The 22,562-nt window shown below is 34.2% G+C and overlaps 1 protein-coding gene across 1 annotated transcript in view; it reads right to left on the bottom strand.

The window, feature by feature from the left end:
* Nucleotides 1-22,562, bottom strand: part of Tenm1 (teneurin transmembrane protein 1) — an 827,344-nt gene that overhangs the window by 675,041 nt on the left and 129,741 nt on the right. The window contains exon 3 of the mRNA XM_006981543.4: nucleotides 15,716-15,745. The gene's annotated coding sequence lies outside the window, so the exon portion shown is untranslated. The remainder of the gene's footprint in view (nucleotides 1-15,715; nucleotides 15,746-22,562) is intronic.

Raw genomic sequence — 22,562 nt, 5'->3', positions numbered from 1 at the left:
TCTACATTAAAATATTAACAGTGTGTTGTCGCTATGTAAAATTCTGTGTTGTAAAGGTCCCTTTGTGTTATATGAAAACGAAGTAATGGAATTAAATTAGCAAAACAAGTAAGTACTATGGCAGCTGTTACATTAAGTGAAGTGAGATTACCTTGGCAAAGGAAATATATATGAAATCTGTTTAATGTTATCAGGTTTTATTGATCAATCTGTGAACAATTAAAAATAAACAAAGATCATTTTATATAAGAAGAACCTGAAGATATGAAGTTAAAGTGTATCTTATTTTCATGAAGTTATAGGTTAATATATTGGAAGATTGACATCAGTGGTAATTTGAAGGTTTCACAAGAAGAAACATTATAGACTCATCCAAACGCAAAACACTTAAAACGTTATTTCTGTGTCGACAACTTTCCCCACTGTATAGCATGATCCATTTGTAAGTAGCGAAATGAATATTTCCAAGAAGTATTCCACCCCCAAAGTAGCTTGAAAATAGTAAAAAGACAAACAAAAAACAGGAATCTTAGTGGGAAATTGTAATATTTTAAGTACTAAATCTTAACAGAAATATGAACAAAACACATAGTCAATTAACATAAATTGCAAATGTTTTAAGTCTCGTAATTGAAAGCATAATTAGAAACTGAAATGTGGAATTGTTTTTTTACCTATCATGCTGACAAAGATTGGGGTTTCATAGTATCTGATATTAACAAGCATCGTCAAGTAAAATCATCAAGAAAATAAATTGCTCCATCTACTATACATTTATCAATTCCTAAAATGCACACTCTTTTTACTAGAAAATTTTATGAGTAAGAATTTATCCTCCAGATATATTTTGTACTTTCTTGTAGGCAGATATCAAAGAATGTCCATGCAGCATTTTTGCAAGCACTTGAAAGAACAAATTCCTCAGGAGGGAAATGTTTAAATAGATCTTGATGCATCCACATAAAGGAACACTGGGTAGCTACTCATAAGAAAGGCAGAAAATGGATTTATGCTGATACAGGAAAATTCTGAAAACATTGTTGAGTATTAAAAATACAAATCAAGAGACTGTGGAGTGTTGGGAAAGGTATGAAATATTGATAGTGGCTACTAATAGGCAATCAGAAAGGGCAGTGTAATTCTAGATGAGGTTGGGGATGAAAAGGAGACAAAATTATTATATGTTCTTTTCAACATTATGGGAATCTTTTCCTGTATATTTATTAAACTTATTTATATGTACTTCCTTCATTACAATTAATACATTTAACATGTACAGTCATATCTTTTTCACATATCAATAGAATTTTGTTGCTATCATCATAAAATGAAGAAAATCTTTTTTCATCATCTCAGGAAGAAAAATGCACCCATTAGCACTCATTCCTCATTTCCTTTTTTCATCTTAGACTGTTACTCCATGTTCCAACACAATTAATTTTTCATCTACAGATACAGTTAGGTTTTTAAATTTACTATTTTGGAAAACTGGTAAGTAAAATCATCAGTATTTATCATGTACATGATGCTTTGAAGCATTACAATTTTGTTAAACTAGCCTATTTAATTATGTATTAGGCTAATTAATATGCACTATTTCTCATAGATACTACCTTGTTCATGAGAACACCTCATGTCCACTTTTTGGTATCTTTAAAAAAGTACAATATTTTGTGCACAGTGGTCATCATACTATATTACACAATAACAGACCTTAAATTTGTGGTTCTCTGATGACTTTGACATTTGCCCAACATCTTTCCAAACAACCTGAACTGATTCAGTCACTAGTAACCATTACTGTAACTCTCAATTTATATCAGAGCAACTTTTCAGATTCTATATAGAATGAGAGCAACAGATATTTACTACTTTGTGTCTGACTTATTTATATTCTTGACACTTTACGTAAATGGTGTAATATAAGATGTTGTCATTGTAACTGGAATCTTTGACTGAAAATAACTTTTTCAACTTTAACTCATGTTGTAGCATGCATCAGAGCTTCTCATTATGCTTCCTATTCATATATACATACATTTTATATATAAATAAAAACATATTTTCTTTATCCATTTAACACTTCTTAGACTTTTAGTCACATCTATTTTTTATTTATTTATTTTTTTTGTTTTTTTGAGACAGGGTTTCTCTGTGTAGCTTTATGCCTTTCCTGGAACTCACTTGGTAGCCCAGGCTGGCCTCGAACTCACAAAAATCTGCCTGCCTCCCAAGTGCTGGGATTAAAGGCGTGCGCCACCACCGCCCGGCTAGTCACATCTATTTTTACACTAGAAGAAATAGTGATATGAGCATCGAATCACATATGCATGAATTACTTTTCAAATGAGTAGCTTAAGTTTAAAAATTAATATAATCAGTACAAAAATTATAATATTTGCTTGGAAAAACATACTGATAAGGATAATGTATGTGAAAAATAAAATTTCTTTATAGCAAGTCATTATACAACATTACTTTTAGGATGGAAATTTTGAAGAAGTTTTTAATGGGAAATAAGTCTCAATATACTAGTTCTTTTGAAAAGTTTGTTATTAGCTTTATTTTTATTATAAAATCATCGTGTCACTCTATAAAACAGAACAAAATGAGATTTTTTATATCTTAAATCAAGTTTAAAAATAAAATGTCGATTCTCATTTATCCTTTGCTTTAACTTATATTTTATTCATTCTTTGCAAATTTCATGCATGGAATATAACTTGATAATATGTCCCTCCTATGTTTCCATGGCACCATCCCATCACATCTGATTCTCTATTTCATGTCCTTTTCTCTTGACTATAATTCACTGAGTCAAATTACTGCTGCTCATATGGTCCTGAGTATGGAGTGATCCACTGAGGCATGGATACAAATCCATTGAAAAGGGACTCTTCTTTCCTCAGCAGCCATTAACTGCCAACAGAGTTTCAGCTAAAGGTGCGTCCTCAGCATCTTCTCCTAGCTGGGAAATACTGGCTTGATCTTGCACAGGTCTTATCTAGGTAACAGCTGCTGTTAGTTCATGTATGCAACAGACTTGGCATGTCCGGAAGATTGCATTGCACAGCCCTCTTCCTCATCCTCTGACTCTTACATTCTTTATATACCCTGTCGGGGTTTGAATGAGAATGAACCCCATAGGCTCATATACTTGAGTATTTTGTTCCCAGTTGGTAGAACTGTTTTAGAAAGGATTAGGAGGTGTGGCCTTGTGGGAGCAGGCATGTTACTGAGGGTGTGCTTTGAGGTTTCAAAAGCCCATGCCTTTCAAATTCTCTCTCTCTCTCTCTCTCTCTCTCTCTCTCTCTCTCTCTCTCTCTCTCTCTCTCTCTCTCTCTCTCTCTCTGCCTCTTGCTTATGGATCAGAGGTAAGCTATCAACTATTACTCAAGGGACATGTCTGCTTCCCTGTTGCCATGTTTCCTTCCAAGACCATCGTGGCCTCACCTTCTGAAACTTGTAGCAAGCCCACAATTAAATGCTTTCTATTATAAGTTACCTTGGTATCTGTTCATAGCAAGATAAATGTTAACTAAGACACCCTTTCCTCCTAAAAAAAAATCTACTTTCACTATAAAGTACAAATAACAGTATTATATTATTCCAAGGCTTCAAAGGTCAAGTTTGCCTTTCTATTTTCCATTTATGTCCCTATAAGGTGTTCTGAAATCTGAAGAATTGGGACTTGAATAATATAACACACTTTCACTATATAAACTTATGATGGTTCCTGTATGTGTAAACTTGGCTATGCTTTAATGTTCATTTTCAGCTCAAACATCAGTCTAGATGGTACTGTGAGGGAATATTTTAAGTAGTATTAAAATTTAAGCCAGTAGACACTAAGTAAAGCTCATTATCCTCTAAAATGTGGGTAAGGTTCATCCAGGCAGTTGATAGCTTAAGCAAAATGACTGAGGTCCTCGAAAGAAAGAAGTTTTGCTGATAGACTACCTTCAGACTCATGCTGTAACATTCCTATTCTCTATGGTTCCTTGCAAAGCTGCCATGAAAACTGATAGCCCCACAACAGCATAAGCCAGTTTCTTAGGAGTCTCATAGCCATTATCTCTCTATGACTTGTTAACATATTCTAGACAGTTATACAGAAACACAGAGTTTATACTGGTTCTTTATGATGACAAATCTTCATTGTTAATTTTACTGGATTTGTATTCACCTAGGAGACACACCACTGGCCATATATATGAGAGTGTTTCCAGGGAGGTTTAAACGAGGAGAGATAACTAACTCTGGAAGATAATGGCATTACACTAGAGTAGTACAATTAATACAAATGGAAAAGAAGGATGCCTGTAAGCAGTGGTAGCTGTATCTCCCCATTTCTTGACTTTGGATAAAATGTGCCTGTTTGCCTCATGGGCCTGTAATGTCCCTTGTTCAATGTGATCAACTGTACACTCAAGCCATTCCTTCCTTAAGTAGTTTCTTGTCAGGTATTTGGTAAAAGTGCCATAAAGTCAAGTAATAAACTGTTTATCTAGAGCACCCTGCTTAACAAAAGAATCAGTCTATTGATATTGGGGAATGCTTCTCAGGTCATTTCTGTCAAATCTAATCATTATAGAGTTGGAAAAATTGACAAGAGTTTAAGTGATATGTATGAATATGCACACAGACCACAATGGAAAATGGTAATCTAAGAAGCATTTAGGATGAAGATTTGCAATAAAAATTTTAAAAAGCATGAAAGAATATGGTTATGAAATGATTTCCCAAACCAGTGAGCTTCAGAAAGTTGAAGGGTAAAGTAAAATTATAAAATTATCATTTTAAACATATACAATGTGTTGAAAAACATTCAGTTTCCTAGTTTCCTTAAACTACTTTATAGTATAATTATATGGTTCCTGGAGGCTAGTTATAATTGAATTATAGGGTGTCTTATTCACAGCCTAGCTGGAGAAAAAAATTGCTCAGCTCTGCTTTGTGGTTCTCTAAACGCCTGCTAGAATACTCATGAGGCAGCTTATAATTCAATTATAACTCCCCTCTGGGAACCATATAATTATATATAAAAGACCTAAGCCATCATGTGTTCTCCAATTATTTTTTGTTATGAAAGGATTTGTCTAAAATCTTATATTAAATTTGAATAGGTACGAGTCACTTTGAACCTCAAGATTTACCCAGATACTAACACAATAAAGCATATTCATCCAGGTGTAAGATACTAGGAATAAATTTATTTACCCAAACAAAAATAATGTAAAATATGTATATATTTTTCTGAACACACATACATGCACATGCACATAGACACACATTTATACATTAACCTTCATGCATATATACAAACATCACTGCCCACATGAGTAGACTCAATAAACTGCAAATAAAAATATTCTAAAACATGGCAGATATTTTTGAAATAAAATTTTGGGAGATAATTTTCTAAAGTATAGAATAGCAAGCATTTACATTTTAGTAAGTATCAGTGATCTAAAGAAAATGTAAAATATATGGGTAGATATGTACAGGTAATATGAAAATTATATGTAAGTTTATATAAGTGGTTTGAATACATGAAGAGTTTGGTGTTTTGGTATCTAAAAGTGAGGATTTATGTATTTGTGTATGTGTGTGTGTATGTTTGAACTGCAAGTATATATACTTGTTTTCAATTACTGAATTTATTTTTTATTACTATGTAGAGTTGCATGAGGTCTTTTCATACAATTGTACATTTCATGTACACCCACATCCCACTATCCTTCCATTTTTCACCTTCCTCTCCACTTATGCCCCTTTCCTTCAAAGATCATTTTACTTCTACTTTCATGTACATCAGATATGTAAAACACTCAGGACACACCAACACATTCATCTTTTTAATGAACATGACAATAAAATAGTATTTAAAATTACTTGTACAATAACTGTGCCTTGAAGCTAAAAACAGAGAAGTATATCATGTCAATTCATTAATGGTCAAAAATACTATGTATTTTGCAGAATAAGTCATGAAGACAATTGATATTGATCTCCTTCTTTGGAAACTTGCTCTCCCTCTCTGCCTCATTCATTTATTCATTTGCCAGATAGTCACAGAACACTTGCTCTGTGTCTGGCATCATGCTTTTCTTCACCGCACAAGTTCTTTTGGAAATGCATTTGACCTCATGAGCATGCACACGCGCGTGCGCGTGCGCGCGCGCACACACACACACACACACACACACACACACACACACCTCCCTCTTCTAGGAGGTTTTATCTAATTATCATATTTTAAACAATGAATTGAAAGTCTGTACCTTTTTTAAGTCTACAAGGATTTCACATCTTCACTGTGTTTAGCATTGTGCTTGGTTAGATATTTGGGAAACAAAGGATATTCATAACAGACTGTACTAAAGCAAATCTTACATTGTAGCTGAAGAGTTAATGATAGCTTAAAAAGGAAACCCAGGAGTTGATAATGAGAGCCAGCGAGGGTAGTTAAGTGTGAAGACACAGAGACAGAGCATACTGAAAATTATGCATACTCTTCATGTTTGCCTCTGAGATATTATAAGACTGTATCATGTTTGTTCTAATAATTCATCTTTTCCATGTGTAACCTATGTCCTCAAATAATAGAATGAAAGACTGAGATCCTAGGGTATGAAGTTATAATGTAGGGCTTCCAGCTCTGACACTAACTATAAAATTTTAGAAAAATTGCTTGACCTCTTTATTCCTCCATGTGTTCATATGTAAGATAGAGATAATAATAGAATTTATCTGAAAAGGTTTTTGTGAAAGCTTTGAGAAAAATGATATGGGCTAAATGCTTTGAGTAGTTTGTGGTACATTGAAAGTACTTAGCAAGTTAGCTATTATAATATACTTGTCATTACCTTCTCTATCATCATCATCATCATCATCATCATCATCATCATCATCATCATTATCTTGGTAATATTAAAGGAAAAAGAAGGGAGATTCCCATAAGCTAATGAATCACTTGTGGCTAGAAGCCATTTATACTGTCATATTTTAAAGGGGATGCTAAGTGATAAAAATAATTTCATATATTCAAGACAAGAGCTTGACTACCTAAACCTAATACTATTATATGGATGATACAGACTGGAAAAATGAAGAAGTAGAGACATTTTATTTAGGAAAAAGTTAAAGATAGGTGAATAACAATACTGCTAGTATCAGTGATGTAACAACAATTTTCAAACAAATCCTGGGATAAATAACTAGCTAACCCTTATGATATATATATATATATATATATATATATATTAAAAAGAGTTATCTTTTAAAATAAAAACATTGGAGGCATCAGTAATAATAAATTGAAGGCCAAGATTCATGAGGAGTGGGTGTTAAAAACATTTAGTTTCCTGGTCCATATGAAAGACATCTAAAAATATTGGTTTATATTTACTCTAGGAAGCCACTGGCTCTAATAGTTACAGTGAATTAGGTTGCTTCATCTTAATGCAGGATTAATAAGTTGGCAGGAGAAGGAAATGGGTTATACATACCTTATATCAGTATATTCAGTAAGGCATCATATAAAGTCCTTCACATTATGCTACTATATGATTACACACACTCAAAGTGTGTGTGTGTGTGTGTGTGTGTGTGTGTGTGTGTGTGTGTGTGTGTGTTTAATATTGATACAATTAGACTGGAACATAATTTCATTAACAATAGTACCAAAGGAAACAAGAGATTGATTAATCAACGCTTTTTGTGCAGAGAGACTAGGAGGTTTTATTTTTATGTATGTATGGTGACCTGACAGAATGATGAAGATGAGTTGAACATAGCCCACATGACAGTAAAAGTCAGCTCTGGAAAGTAAAAGACTGAGTCCCAGTTGGATTCCAGCGCCCCCCTAACACCTGCATCCTGTACCTAATTTTGTAATCATCTTCAAAAGACCATTAGGTCAAATACAATGCATTTAAAAGACTTTGACTCGGATAACTAAATGTTCCATGTTTGCATGCTTCATGCCACATATCATGCAAGTGGTATGGAGAACTCAAGTAGCTGGAATAGTTGAATTCTAAACCTTTTCCTAAGCCCAAATTTCCATTTAAATTGGGCAAACTGGTAGGAAGCTAGTAGCTACATTGGACAAATGGTCAAAAAGCTTAAAGCAGTGAATTCAGGATTGTCATAACATTAAGAACACTCCATACACAACTTCTGCCTAAGTCAGGTTTTGACTAAAACTCAGATGTCTGCGATTTGTTCTCCAGTTCCATTTCCTACTGGCTTCTAGCCCAGAGTCTCTCTCAGCAATAAGCATGTTTCTGAGCAGAGCTACTTATGTTAATGAACAGAAGCTGAGAATTAGTAGCTGTTTTAAACCTCCTTCATTGTTGTTGCCTTCTTTACAATCCCCAAAGAGTAGACTGCATAAGGGACAACTTGCAGCATTAGAAGGCTCACTGAACTGAGGTAATTTCAAGGTTATGTAATAACTTTGCTAGTTCATTTTCCCTGGGTCTTAATTTTGTCATCTAAAAAAAGGTGGCAGCACATTAATTGGTCAGAGGTCACATTCAGACTAAAAATATATTGTAAGTCTATCAATACTATGGAGAGTTTTGAAGAATAGTTTATAATACTTATTCAAGCAACTGAAAAAGCAAAGAAAATCAACTATTATTTCATATAGTCAATTAAACTGAACAATATATTGCCAAACTACATATTTTATTCAGAAAAGGCTTGGAATGTAGGCCAACATAGTTTGATTTCTCCTTCTGACTATAAAACCCACTGGAATGATTTTTTTCTAGGCAGGCTGTCTTCAAATTACAATAACCTATTTTCATTTTCATTTCAATTTACATATTTTTTGCCAAAATAAGTCATTTATTTAAATGTAGAAATGCTTGGCATAAAGGAAAAGTGAAAGTCCCAAACATATATTGTTTATAGATGTATGTGTTCAGGCACAAATACCTTATTTTCAGATGTATTTTTTTGAGAAACAGAAATGGCAGCTCAGATCATGAATGTTTCCTTTCACGGTATTGGAACAGCAGTTTTCAGAAGTGCATGAAACATATTAACTACTTAGTCTCATCATACTACTCCCAAGGAAAGACTTAACATTTCTTAGAGTCTAAGTAAAGTCATATGGGAAAATCCAACCCCATCAAATGATAAGAGTGTCTTTCCAAACATTTTAGACCATTTATTCCTAAAGGCGTTCTCATAAATTTTACTTTGTCATATTGCAACCTTCTGGATGAAAGAAGTTTTGTCAGATAGTCCAAGGGAAAGAATTTTAAATGCTATTTGTTGACACAAAGAAGAGTATGCTATTAATCCAGTGAAGTTTTCCCCCCTGCCCAGTCCTCTCTATTTAAAGGGCATTATTATCAATTTCTCATTTAAAAAATTTCAGTTTATCCGTTGTCTCACATTCCCAGGCCTTTAGTAACTCATGTTCATTCATAAAAGACAATGTTCTTTCAAAGACAATTGGTGAGGTAGAACATGGTAGGACTGTGGCTGTAATAATGTGGTTAAACTTGAAGGAGCTTTCCTAAGTAGTTACTTCTTCTGTTTGGATTTTTGTGGGTTTTTTTATTTGTTTGTTTGTTTCAAAAGGGACTTGTTTGTGATTTCAAATCTTTACCTAGAGAAAATTACTTCAGGCTCCCATCTAAACCTTTAAACTCTCCTATTTTTTCCATCCCATCCTTTGTTGAGAGGATAAAAGTTGGCTTTGAAATAGCCTGCAATTTTCTAAAATTTCAGTGAAAAGTTGATTTAGAATTGACCTGTACTGTTTTGAAAGACACATGTTCAAAACAAGAGTAATAACTAACATTTTTGTACCATACACTGAAGTACATATAATTTAAAGTAAAACACTCTGATTTGCATTACTGAACAATGAAATATGAAGTTATAACAAGTCATTGACTTGGAAATAATCAAAACTATTATTATGATTCACTGAGAATTACAAACTGTCCTGGAAGAAGCCGGCTTGAATGAAAAGAGGTGATGATGTGACAATTTGATGAGTTTCCATTTTTGATGAATTGTGCTGTATCAGTTGCCAAAAGACATTTTTGTTAGATCTTCTCAATGACTCCCTTTTTGGTTGATATAGAAAAAGTTCAGAAAGCTAATTAATAAATAGAGAGGAACAAAAATAGCATGAAGATTTAAGGTTGTTTTTTTTTAAATCCCAGAATGTTAAAGAGTGAAAAGAAAGATATATGATGGAAGTTTAACAATCAGGTTATGGATTTTACAAATAGGAAGTCATTATGTTTTTTTTTAATTATGTATCACCTCAGGAAATTGATGAATGGGGTTCATGAACAATAAAAAGAAAATATATAAATAAGTTTAATCTAGGTATGGCATTGGAGGTATAGTGGTGAGTATAGCTGTCTTCTAATTAAGTTAAATCTAAGGAAAACTATGTAATCAGCTTAGTATTTAATAAGAAGTTCATATTATACATGAGAAGAATATGTAATGACTAAATATGATAATATAAATTATTTAATGGAAACATAGATTGGAACCCAGAGTATGAAACATATTAGGAAATTGTTTACTGACAGGAGGAGGTGACTACGAAGAAAAAAATGTCTATGAAGAGTTTTAAAAAGAGAAAATATTAGAGCTAGATCTTGAAGACATAGTCCATGAAAGTTTCCTTGTCTCAGAAGGAAAAATGGGGTATTGCAGAGGAGAGAAAGCATTAGCAAAGACCTGAAGGGAGACAGCATGAATGACTTATTAATGAGGCAGAAATCTTCAAGATAACAGTACAATACCCTCTATGCAAGCAATAAGAAATGTCAAGGCTAAAGTTAAGCAAGGCAGTTTATGTTATGGAAAATAACTTGTACAAAATCTCGTGAACAATAGTCAAATATAACTTTGGAGTAGGAGAGTTTTCTTAATATTTACCTCATTTTCTGAGCAATGTGACTACTTGTTAATATTCTGTCCAAAAGGAATATGATTAACTGTTTTCAAAGGCATGAAGGATTATCATGTTGAAAGTGTTAGATGTTAGGGCCAGGTGGTGGTGGCACATGCCTTTAATCCCAGCACTTGGGAGGCAGAGCCAGGTGGATCTCTGTGAGTTTGAGGCCAGGTTGGTCTAAAGATCGAAATCCAGGACAGGTACCAAAACTACATGGAGATACCCTGTCTTGAAAAACAAAAACAAACAAACAAACAAAAAAGAATAAAGACTAACTGAGATCGTCAGAGATAGAATAGCTGTTTCAGATATTTCCCATAACTTCCTTATTGCCTAAAGCAATATTTTCATAAGTGTTACAAAAGGAGAGTATTCGGAGAAGACAAACATTGGAGTTCATTCTAAACTGGAGATTCTAATCAGTCTTCCATACAAATCTCACCACTATCTCCTTTTTAGCATTTGATTCATCATAAACATTTTAAGTTTACCTTACCCTTTTGTTTACTACATCATTTACCTTCACTTGTTTGGTTGATTCCTTCTGGATACCATCATGGAGTCAGCCTACATTTCCAACCAAAATCTCATATCACAAAGTGAACAGACTACTTTCTTCCCCAAAGCAGCCAGATCTCGCCTTTACTAATTAGCATTTTATGTACAGTAAAGCCTTAATTAAATGAAGCTCAACTAATGAAACATTTAATTTCATGTTCTATACTCAAATGTTTATGAGAAAAAGAAGCCTGATGACTGCACAAGCAGATATCTTGGATTTACTAAAAGAGAGACAGTTTTGTCTCTCTGGATATGATGTGCTGCCATAAGGATTCATCCTAGTATCCTACTTTACCTGCACAATAAGAACCAGTTTCAAAAAAAAGAACATAAGACTCCGAGAAAATAATACAAATACTAAAGTAAAACACAATTATCTTCACTAAAGTGTACTTACCAAGATAATTAAATGGACTACAGTTTTACAATACATTTCAACTACAAAGACTGAAATAAAAATATATGTTCTACTTAATTTTAAAATGCAGTAATTAGCATTTGCCTCTCTGTGTTATAGTTAATTAAGACTTTTCTATGTGACAAATATATGTTTATTACTGTTATGTGTGAAGGAAAAAGAAATAGTTTATCTTTATAACTATCATTGTATGGTACCTAGGTATTTATAAATAATTTTGAGTAAATTAATACACAAATAATTGCTACCACTAACCTTCTGGAGCATACTAGACTTTTCATGTTCAAAGAATTGCTATCTCTGTATTTAAATATTGCTTTCAAGGAATTTAAGTGAGATACAAACGTATTGTGTAAATATATCTTACTAAGCCATAGAAACGAAAATTTATCTTAAAGATCATCAAGGACCACACAATGTTATATTATTTTTTAGCGACAAATGTACAATGAAAATATAGGGTTTCCTTTCTATGAGTTCTGTAAGTTTTAATTAATTATTTTTTTAATTTATTTTACATACCGACCACAGTTTCTCCTCCCTCCTCTCTTCCCATTCCTTCCCCCTTCCTCTTCTCTGCTCTCCTCATCCACTCCTCCTCTGTCTCCATTCAGAAAGGGGAGGGCCTCCCATGGACTTCAACAAGCATGGCACATAAAGTTGAGGCAGAACCAAGTTCCTCCCCCTGTATCAAGGTTGGGCTAGGCAACTCAGCTTGGGGAAAAGGTTCCCAAAAGCTAGTTCAAGCACCAAGGACAGGCCCTGAACCCACTGCTAGGAGTCCCACCAACAGACCAAGCTACACAACTGTCACATACATGCAGGGGGCCTAGTTCAGTGTCATTCAGACTCCCTAGATGTCGTTGCGGAGTCTGTGAGCTCCCAGGTTCCCAGGTCTGCTGTCTCTGTGTTTTCTCCAGTCATGACCATGAACCCCCTGGCTTGAACAATCCCGCCTTCTCTTTCTTGCTCAACTATGTTCACAGCAGTATTTTGTTAGTTAGTTTTTTTTGTGTAATAAATAGATCTTTGAAACAGCCTAGATGACTCTCAACTGAAGAATGGATAAAGAAAATTAGGTGATATGGAAATAGAGGATATAGATATAATAGGACAAAAGGGTAGATTGTTGACCCTACTTTTAAAGAGCAACTTGTTTAAAATGCTTTACATTGGTATAGATTTTAGTTTATTGATACAAATTTAGAGTTGATTTTGTTATACTCTTGTTTAAGGTATTATGTTATATAACTCATTTGAATTGCAATGGATAATTAAGAAATACAGATTAATAATTAGTCTTCTATGATAGTCAAACTTATAGTCATGTTAAGTTTTCTAGGTATACATAGATATAATTCAATTAGGTAGGTAATCTTCAAACACTTCAAAGACTTACAGAATTTGACATTTGAAATGTTTTAAAAACTTAGAATTTCCTGGACAATGAGACACATCTGCTCTTGGCAGCACCGATTTACTTCAGAGAGGAGGATGGGCATTGAAGACACTCCATATGGAGTTTATCTTCTTCTTGGTAAAAATAGCCATTTGGGCAAGAAACTGTTTTTGCCTGGATGTTTGACAAAATGTTGTATCAACTGAACATGCAGGCCCCATAGGAAGATGACCACTGAACTTTTCAAGGCAAAATGGTCCTCCATGTTTTTGCTTTTCAGAAGAAACTGCCAGATATTCTACATGACACAGAGAATAGTGATGGAGAGTCTCTAGGCCTGTGGGCTGAAGATGGATGCCCTAACATTACAAAAGAACTTTGGGTGACTGTCCAGGCAGACAGCTGTCTCTGTCATTCTAGATTTTTGGAAGTTGATTACAATGCACTTCCTGTTTATTTAAGTAAATATTATATCCTTCTGGAGTCTTTGATGTAGTTGAAGACTAGATAGCTATAATTATCGTTTTCCTTGGTTATGATAAGAGATAAGATAGATATTAAACCTTAGAGTCAAAAATATAGGATAGATAAGATATCTTCTTTAATTTTGCCAAATACAAATAGACTAGATATTATAACTATACTTCATGCTTGATAACTTTTGTTATATGTAATTTTACTATGTTGAAGTTAAAAACCTTCCTTTTGAATAGAAAGAAAAGGGGAAATGATGGGTGATATTGTTCTGTATGCTGTGAAAATGTGTTGCTCTGATTGGTTGATAAATAAAGCTGTTTGCCCAATGGTGAGGCAGAATAAGGTTAGGCAGGACATTCTACATAGAGAGAGAGAGAGGAAGAAAAAAAGAGTAGAGGAGACGCTGCTAGCTGCTGCAAAGAGAAGCAAGATGTAAAGATACTGGTAAGCCATGAGCCATGTGGCAGAGTATAGATTTATAGAAATGGGTTAATTTAAGATGTAAGAGCTAGCTAGCCTGAGCCAGTAGGCCATATAGTTCATAATTAATATAATCCTCTGTGTGTTAATTTGGGTTAATATAAACCAAATATTTTCATCTAAACTATGAGAATAAAAATAACGAGAAATACATCCTCTCCCTCCTGTTTTAATTTGGCTATGGGACCTCGAGGCTGCGGGGGTCAGAAAACTTCAGCTACAATGAGGTATATTTACAGAATGGAGTATTACTCAGCTATAAAAAAAACAATGACATTATGAAATTTGAAGGCAAATGGATGGGATTAGAACAAAATCATCCCAAGTGAGGTAATTCAGACTCAGAAAGAGTTCTATAATTTTTGTACAACAAACTGGTTGTATATTTTACAAGTTAGAAATAGACTATTTTTTTCTGAAACCAGAAGGTGCTCAGAAATGGTTTTACTATTTCATACTATAATTCTCAGAAACAAGGAAGGATGCTTTTCTTCTGTTTTATTGGGAGTGTATCTCGTGTGTTTATTTTATATCATTGCTACTCTAGAATCAATCTGATGATGTTTTAAGAGACAATAAAAGCCAGAACTATACAGCATAGATTTATCTATCAGTGACAGCATTGCAAAAGAGGCATTTACTGTAATTTGTCAGTAATTTATAAGAGTGTTAGCTGGAGGCCAAGAAAAAAACAGAGTTTCTTTGTGTTATCAAACTAATAACTTCTCCATTTTAAAGGATGTATAATTCTTGGTAAGTTAATTGCTTAGTCAGGGACTATCATCAGGCAATATTTGAGGGATATAATGAACAGGAACCCTTCAGAAGTTTGGAGAAGAAACTATAGTGAAAGATTGTTGAACCTTTTAGGTTTAATAGGATTTGTCACAGCTCACACGTTTCAGATGTCATTTGTTTTTAAATCCTTTGACTCATGTTTACATAATAATATCAAGTCATGTGCTTTGTATTGGTTAATGTGGTGGTGACTGACTTTTGCCTTATCATATTAAGAAATTGGAGGCTGAGGCAGGAGGATCACTGTGATTTTAAGCGCTGCCTGGGATACATAATGAAAGAGTCCTTGTCTCAAAATAACTGAAACAAACAAGATCATATTTAAAAAGCAACTTCAAAATTAAGTCTGAAATAACAATATATAAAATTGACTCTCGATTCCCTTCCATCCTCGATAGATATTCAAGATGAAGACACAACAGCAAACACTCGTGGGCCACTAGTTTTCAAAAGAACCAAATATTTTCATCTAAACTATGAGAATAACAATAAAGAGAAATACATCCTCTCCCTCCTGTTTTAGTTTGTTAACTATAGTGCCACTGTTTGGGGGGGATGAGATAAATTGAAGAAGAAGAGATTAAAGGCTTTGTAAAACTTAATGAATAATAAACTAAAAATATCACATACTTACTTTGCTGTAATGACCAGTCATAAAATGTACCTGCAAAAATAAAAATGCAATTTCAATTCCCTTGATCTTTTATGTTTATATTATCAAAAAATGATAGAGCAGTTTTAAAATTTTACATCAGTAAGGTCAGCTGAGGAATAATGGACTTTCACAAATTTCATTATGAATATTTCTTCACTTTTATAAAAGTGATTAAAACTTAAATAGAAGTGACATGTAATATTTTTCATATTTGTATCTTAACTGTCAATACTGATTGTTTCCATGGTATTGTAGGTATGTGGGAAAGAAAATGATCATTCTCAAAATAAATCATAGGATGCAAGTGGGCATAAAACACTAGTGTTTGCCAAGGTTCCTGTCCAGTTTATCACTTCAAGGTCTACCTAGTGAATTTTTACTTCATTAATCAATGGTTGAACACTTAGTAAGTTTCCTTCCAAGTCAGGGTAAATCACTCTCACACCTCATCACTGCAGGGCTGAAATGGAGCAGATTATGCCATGAGAGATTACTGGGATGCTTGACAAACAAGTGTATAACGTTTCATTCTTTCCCTGTCAGGTGATGTTTAGTGGAATTAGGATTGACATCAAAGGCATTTCTGAAAAGGTCGTGATCTTATCACATCACTTAGATCAAGCACTGTAAGTATTTGTTTCAAGATGGTTGAGAAATCTTTACACTTCTAGAAAACTTGGATAAGACATTCAGAGGTCCTCCCACCACAGTACATTATTGAATTTGCTGAAGAGCTAGAGGACATCATGTTGACATGGCTGCTTACTTAAATAAGATTGGATTGGAAGACAACTTAGTGCTTATATGATACACTGAGTAGTCAGAAAAATATTGGTAAGTGGATCACCATCTATTTTATACACATGGTCTCACAACACCATCTTTACCCTATACACTTTCAGTATGGTCATTTCCTTATCTTATCTTAAATGAAAAATTATTCTTACTTAGGCACCTGCCACATCACACCAATTCAAAAGATATCACATCAATGTTCTATGACCTAAACTCTCCCAAATTGGCCTCTATAATGGGGAATGTTTTCAATTTGATAGGATTTGGAATGACCTAGAAGACATACCTCCAGATACACTTGTGAGTGACTATTCAACTCCTGATCATGATTTTAAAGAAGTACAATAAGTTCCTTGTAGTGGGGAAGACCATTCTATGAGTTAGCAGCACCATTTTCTAGGCTGGAATCCTGGATTACATAAAAGGTGAACGTGAGCTGAGCACAAGTATTCATCACGTTCTGCTTTCTGATTGGGGTTACAATCTGACTAGCTGCTTGAGATGCCTGCCCTCTTAACTTCCTATCATGATGAATTATAACCTTGAAATGAGAGCCAAAGTAAACTCTTCTTAAGCTGCTTTTTGTGACAGTATATTATCAGAGCAATGGGAAAGGAAATCCAGTTTCATAATGGCTTGTTGCAGCACTAGACAGCTACAGCCAGATTAGCTCTATTACTGGCACCAGTGTACTGGTGTACTCCACTGTTCTCTATATATCATTGATGCCTCTATCACATGAACCTCTTCATTTCTTCTTACTGCTTCATGGAACTTGTCACTCATATTCTACCAGTCCCTTTCCTGTATTGGTTCTGATTTTATCAGTTTATAATTTTCCACATTCCAATATATAGATTCCTTACACTAGTTAGCTCTATAATAACACAATTTTTCATTAGACTTATTTTACACTCCACTTCAGTATTATTATTTCAGTAGCGTTCCCTCTTCTTTTTCACATTTCCTCACCATGTAGGCAAACACAACACATCATCTCCCAATAAAGGCCAAATTTGTTTAGAAGACAATTATTTATTTCTTCAAAACTGATGGAAGATAGCACTTACATTTTGGTACTATAAGATTGCCAACACACAGCACTTGAAACTTTTAATTCCATCATGCTTCACTTACTTATCAACTTGAGAAAACCTAGAATCACTTGGGAATGAAATCTCAAGGAGGGATTGTCTAGATTAGGTTGACTTGTGGTCTTGTCTTATAAAGCATTATTCTAACTGGGTTAATTGCAACAGGAAGAGCCACCCTGTCTGTGGACAGTACCATTTCATAGGATACAACTATGCTGGAAGAACTGTGGATGAAGTGAGACTAGCTGCCTCAAGTCCTTGAAGCCTTGACTTTGCCACTATAATGGACTATAACCAAGAACTGTGAGATATAGGAAGCTAATTTTCCCTTAAGTTTGTATGTATGTGTATATATATATATATATATATATATATATATATATATATATATATATATATATATATATATTTGATTTAATTTTACATATCAGCCACAGATTTCCCTGTCCCCCCTCCTACCGCCCCCACCCCTCCCTCCAGCTCACCCCCCCATTCTCTTCTCCTCCAGGAGAAGGACTCCCCTGGGGATTCAGCTCAGCCTGGTAGATTCAGTCCAGGCAGGTCCAGTCCCCTCCTCCCAGGCTGAGTAAAGTGTCCCTGCATAGGCCCCAGGTTCCAAACAGCCAGCTCATGCACTGAGGACAGGTCCCGGTCCCACTGCCTGGGTGCCTCCTAAACAGCTCAAGCTAATCGACTGTCTCACTTATCCAGAGGGCCTGATCCAGTTGGGGGATCCTCAGCTATTGCTTCATTGTTCATGTGTTTCCACTAGTTGGGCTACTTGTCCCTGTGTTTTTTCCAATCTTGGTCTCAAGTGCTAGAGAGGTCCCCAGAAATCCACAAAGATACCCCCACAATAGACTACTGGCAATGGTCGAGAGAAAGCCCGAAATGACCTACTGTGGTGATAGGATGGCCAAACACCCTAACTGTCATGCTAGAAACCCCATCCAATGACTGATGGAAGCGGATGCAGAGATCCACGGCTAGGCCCCAGGTGGAGCTCCAGGAATCCAATCGGTGAGAAAGAGGAGGGATTGTATGAGTGAGAATTGTTGAGACCATTAAGTTTCTTATGTCAAGGCATTTTTCACAACAAAAAAGGAAACTAAGAAAAATTCATTATACGTTTCCTTTATTTTTGAGATTATATTTAAGTTTTAAAATTTCTCCTCCTAAACCCTGCCAATTACCCTTCCCTGCTCTTCTTCAAATTTATGGCCTCTATTTTCATTGTTATTGCATGCATATATACATTTGTGTAGGCATATATATTCCTAAATATAACCTGTTAAGTTCATATAATGTTACTTATATGCATGTTTTCAGGTCTGACCACTGACTGGCATTGGATAACCAATTGTTATGCTCTTGAGAAAGAATTGACATAAGATAAAATTTATTCACTTGAAATCTATACTTAAGTTAGTTATATTTTACATAATTTATTGAATTATTACACAATCACCACAAATCAATTTGGAACCTTTGTGCTACCCCCAAAACATCTCTTGTGCTCATTTGTATAATTTTCTATCCCTGTCTTCATTGCAGGCAACCAGCAACCTGATTTCTGTATTTAGAGGTATTTTTTTCCCAGAATAGTTCACATGAATGGGATCACAGAATCCCTTTTGTATCTAGATATTTTTCACATAGCATAAGTTTTTTTTTTTTTGTTTTTGAATGATTATTTGCCTGGGGTAAAACAAACACATTTGAATATATGTTGAAGGACTGTTTCCAATATCACACTATTTGGGGAAATGCAGGAATGTGGGTCATAGGAGGATGGGAGGTGGATCCTAGGTGGAGACTATGTATCCTGGGGATGACATCTTTGGAGGTTATATCTTGTCCTTGTCCCGCCTTCTTGCTTCCTGTCTGTCATGTCATATGTAGTAATTCTATTAAACCACACACTTCTAACATGATGCACTACAAAGTCAAATCCCCAGAAAAAAAATGAAATCATCAATCAAAAGAAACCTTCCTTCCATTAAGTTGTTTTGTTATTAGTTGTATTAGTCATAGCAACAAAAATAACCCCAGATGTTTTAGGTATTAGGAATAATGTTATAAACATTTGGATATAAGTTTTGGTACGAACATGCTTTTGTTACTTTTATGTATATACCTAGAAGTACTTGATTAGATCATTTTTTCACATGGTAATTTTTTGTTGAAATTTCTTTCATATCAAAATAGCATACCCAAGAAATATCAGTGTTTACAATAAAATCCAACCTCCTTGACTCCATAGTTCACAGTATTCCCACATGCCCACACATTAAATAATCCTTAAAGTCCTATTGCTTTAAGACCATCTAAGGTTCTCATTTATTTTTTTGCTAAAATTTGTAATTTGCCACATGACCATTAAGTTTCTGGTCTATATCATGGTATTTAAAAATGAATATCTGCTGGAGAGATAGCTCCAAAATGTTAGAATGTGTTAGGCCACTCAATATCATGTTAAGTAATGCATAATCAGGTTTAGCACACCTTTAATCTCAAAACTTGGATGGTAGAGGCAAGATAAGAAGTTGATGGTTGCCTTTTGCTAAATAAGTAATTGAATCCAGTCTGGAATATATGAAGTACTGTGTATTGTGTAGATATGTATTCTTGTTCTATAACTAGAATATAATGACTATATATTTTGAAATCGTAGTCCCAAAATGTACTGTAGCAAAAGAATGTAATTGCTGTTTTTAAAAAGAAAGTTATTTATTATGACTATTCTAAATCCATTGTAAGGTTTTGTGTGTGTGTGTGTGTGTGTGTGTGTGTGTGTGTGTGTGTGTGTGTGTGTGTTAGTCTTTTCTTTTAGTGTCAACAAAGCACTAGAATCTCCATTGAAGCTCCATCAAGATCTACAGTCAGATCTCCCCATAACAACTTGTCCTTTATCTGGAATTGTTCCAGAAATACGTGTCTGAATTTTATGTCGTAGTCATTTAGATCTTCATAGTGTGCCTGAATTTGGAATTTCCCTATACATTTTAAGATACATACATTGCTTAGCAACTACTTATTGAGGGAAAATGGTGTGTGCCTTTATTTTGGATTGTGTTGACCAACATCGTGAAAAAAAAATAAGTACATTTTAGTTATACACTTCTTCCAATATTTGAAGCACCATAGAGTCTTTCACAGTGATGTGTTCTTGTTCTAGGAGAGTGGCATCTGTATTTAGTCTTATGTGTCTTTGGAAATACTACTGTCCAGTTTACATTTCTATTTTCTTTTTTGCAACATAGACAAGGTTGGTACAAGAAAATGTCAGTATTCTTGATATAAGTGCATGATACCTTTGTATTCTTTATCTATAAAAACTTCCTTTATAGGACAATATGCTGCCCTGGGTTCCCTCCTTTTATATACCCCATATCAGTTCTTTTATGTCATTAAGTATATAGTTCATTTTCTGCTAGGCATTTTCTTCATTAGAAAAAAACACAATACAAATATAACTTGTGGACATTAAATACTGTCATATATCAAAAGCAATGGAGAGTTTTCTCCATTAAACTGATAGGAAACATGAGCATGAAATTTGATAAGGAAGAAAATAATTGAAAAATGGGAAGTTCCCTATAATTTTCATCCAGAAAATCTATTTAAACAATTATTTCATTTTTTAAAATAGCATTTTAACTTATTTATAGTCTTGAAAGTACCTAAAGTAGTATGTTAATTTCAAAATGTTTTTAGATAACATTTATACAGTTAATAATAGATCCTGTTACCATGGACCCATAACTGATTTTTTTTTTAGCTTCAAGCATTGATTTTTCAGCAATTAAGCCTTTAGTTCTAATGTTTCATTAACAGGTTTTTATATGAATGTAATTATTTGGATGAGAATATTGAAAACATTCCCTAGTTGTAAATGACACTTGATTTGGAAGGAAAGCAAAGGACGAAGGAACTGTAATCAAAACTTTAAAGATAGAATATGATTCAGGTGACTGAATCAATATCAGACAAAATGTTTTCTCAACTGCAAGAACACTTGTGACTAAAAAAGTATGCTAACAGATCCTCCAACCTAATACTATCTCTGCTTCTATCTTTGACTAAAGTTCCACCCAATAAATGCTTCATAGGAACAGTAAAATGTATTAATGAGCAGGGATAGGGTAAATCCTTTGAAATTATTTTTCCCTGGGCAAATAGAACAAGGACATTATTAGTGGTTTAATAATCTGCCAATACTATGACTATAAATCAACTTCAGTGATATTGTTTGTGCCCAGGACTCTCATTATAGTACATCTGGACTTGAACCAGCAGTATTGATCATATTCTTTGTGTTCTGGATGACTGCTTCCGAGTAGTACTTACTAATTAAAATGTGATAGCTAGCCTAAGTGTAGAAACAGATGGAGAGAGACAATGTTTTCATATTTGGATTACTCTCATCGAATGGAATATCATAATGTATTTTCATAACTCATACCAATGAAGGAAAGCGGCAATGAGGGGAGAATCTGGACATAATGACAAGTTATATTGGCAGTGAATAGGGAATTTGAAGCAGACAATCAACTTGTAATTCTGGAGGGAGAAGAAGCAGTACCTCAGAGGAATGGCAGAAGTGGAAGTACTTCACAAAGAAGTTTCAGATGTCCACTTAATATCAGTTTGTCCTAACAAGCTTTCAAAATTCCAAATTGTTACAGAGTTAGGAGGAAGCAGAACTGTAATGTGAAGCCAATTCACTTATTTTAAGTAAAAATTTCATTTTAACATTTGTAGACTACATAAAACAAAGGCAGTTTTCTCATAGAGTCATCAGGCTGAATCCTATAACAATGCTTTGAAACTTGTTACTAAGCCTCTGAATTTCAGTTGCTTAATTCATAATTATTGTGAAGAATTCCAGGCATTGTATGGTGTTTAACATAGTAAAAATAGATCCTTAATAAACA

The sequence above is a fragment of the Peromyscus maniculatus genome, chromosome X (genome assembly GCF_049852395.1).
Source record: "Peromyscus maniculatus bairdii isolate BWxNUB_F1_BW_parent chromosome X, HU_Pman_BW_mat_3.1, whole genome shotgun sequence".
In the NCBI taxonomy this organism is placed as follows: domain Eukaryota; kingdom Metazoa; phylum Chordata; class Mammalia; order Rodentia; family Cricetidae; genus Peromyscus; species Peromyscus maniculatus.
This window is presented reverse-complemented; position numbering and strand designations above follow the sequence as displayed.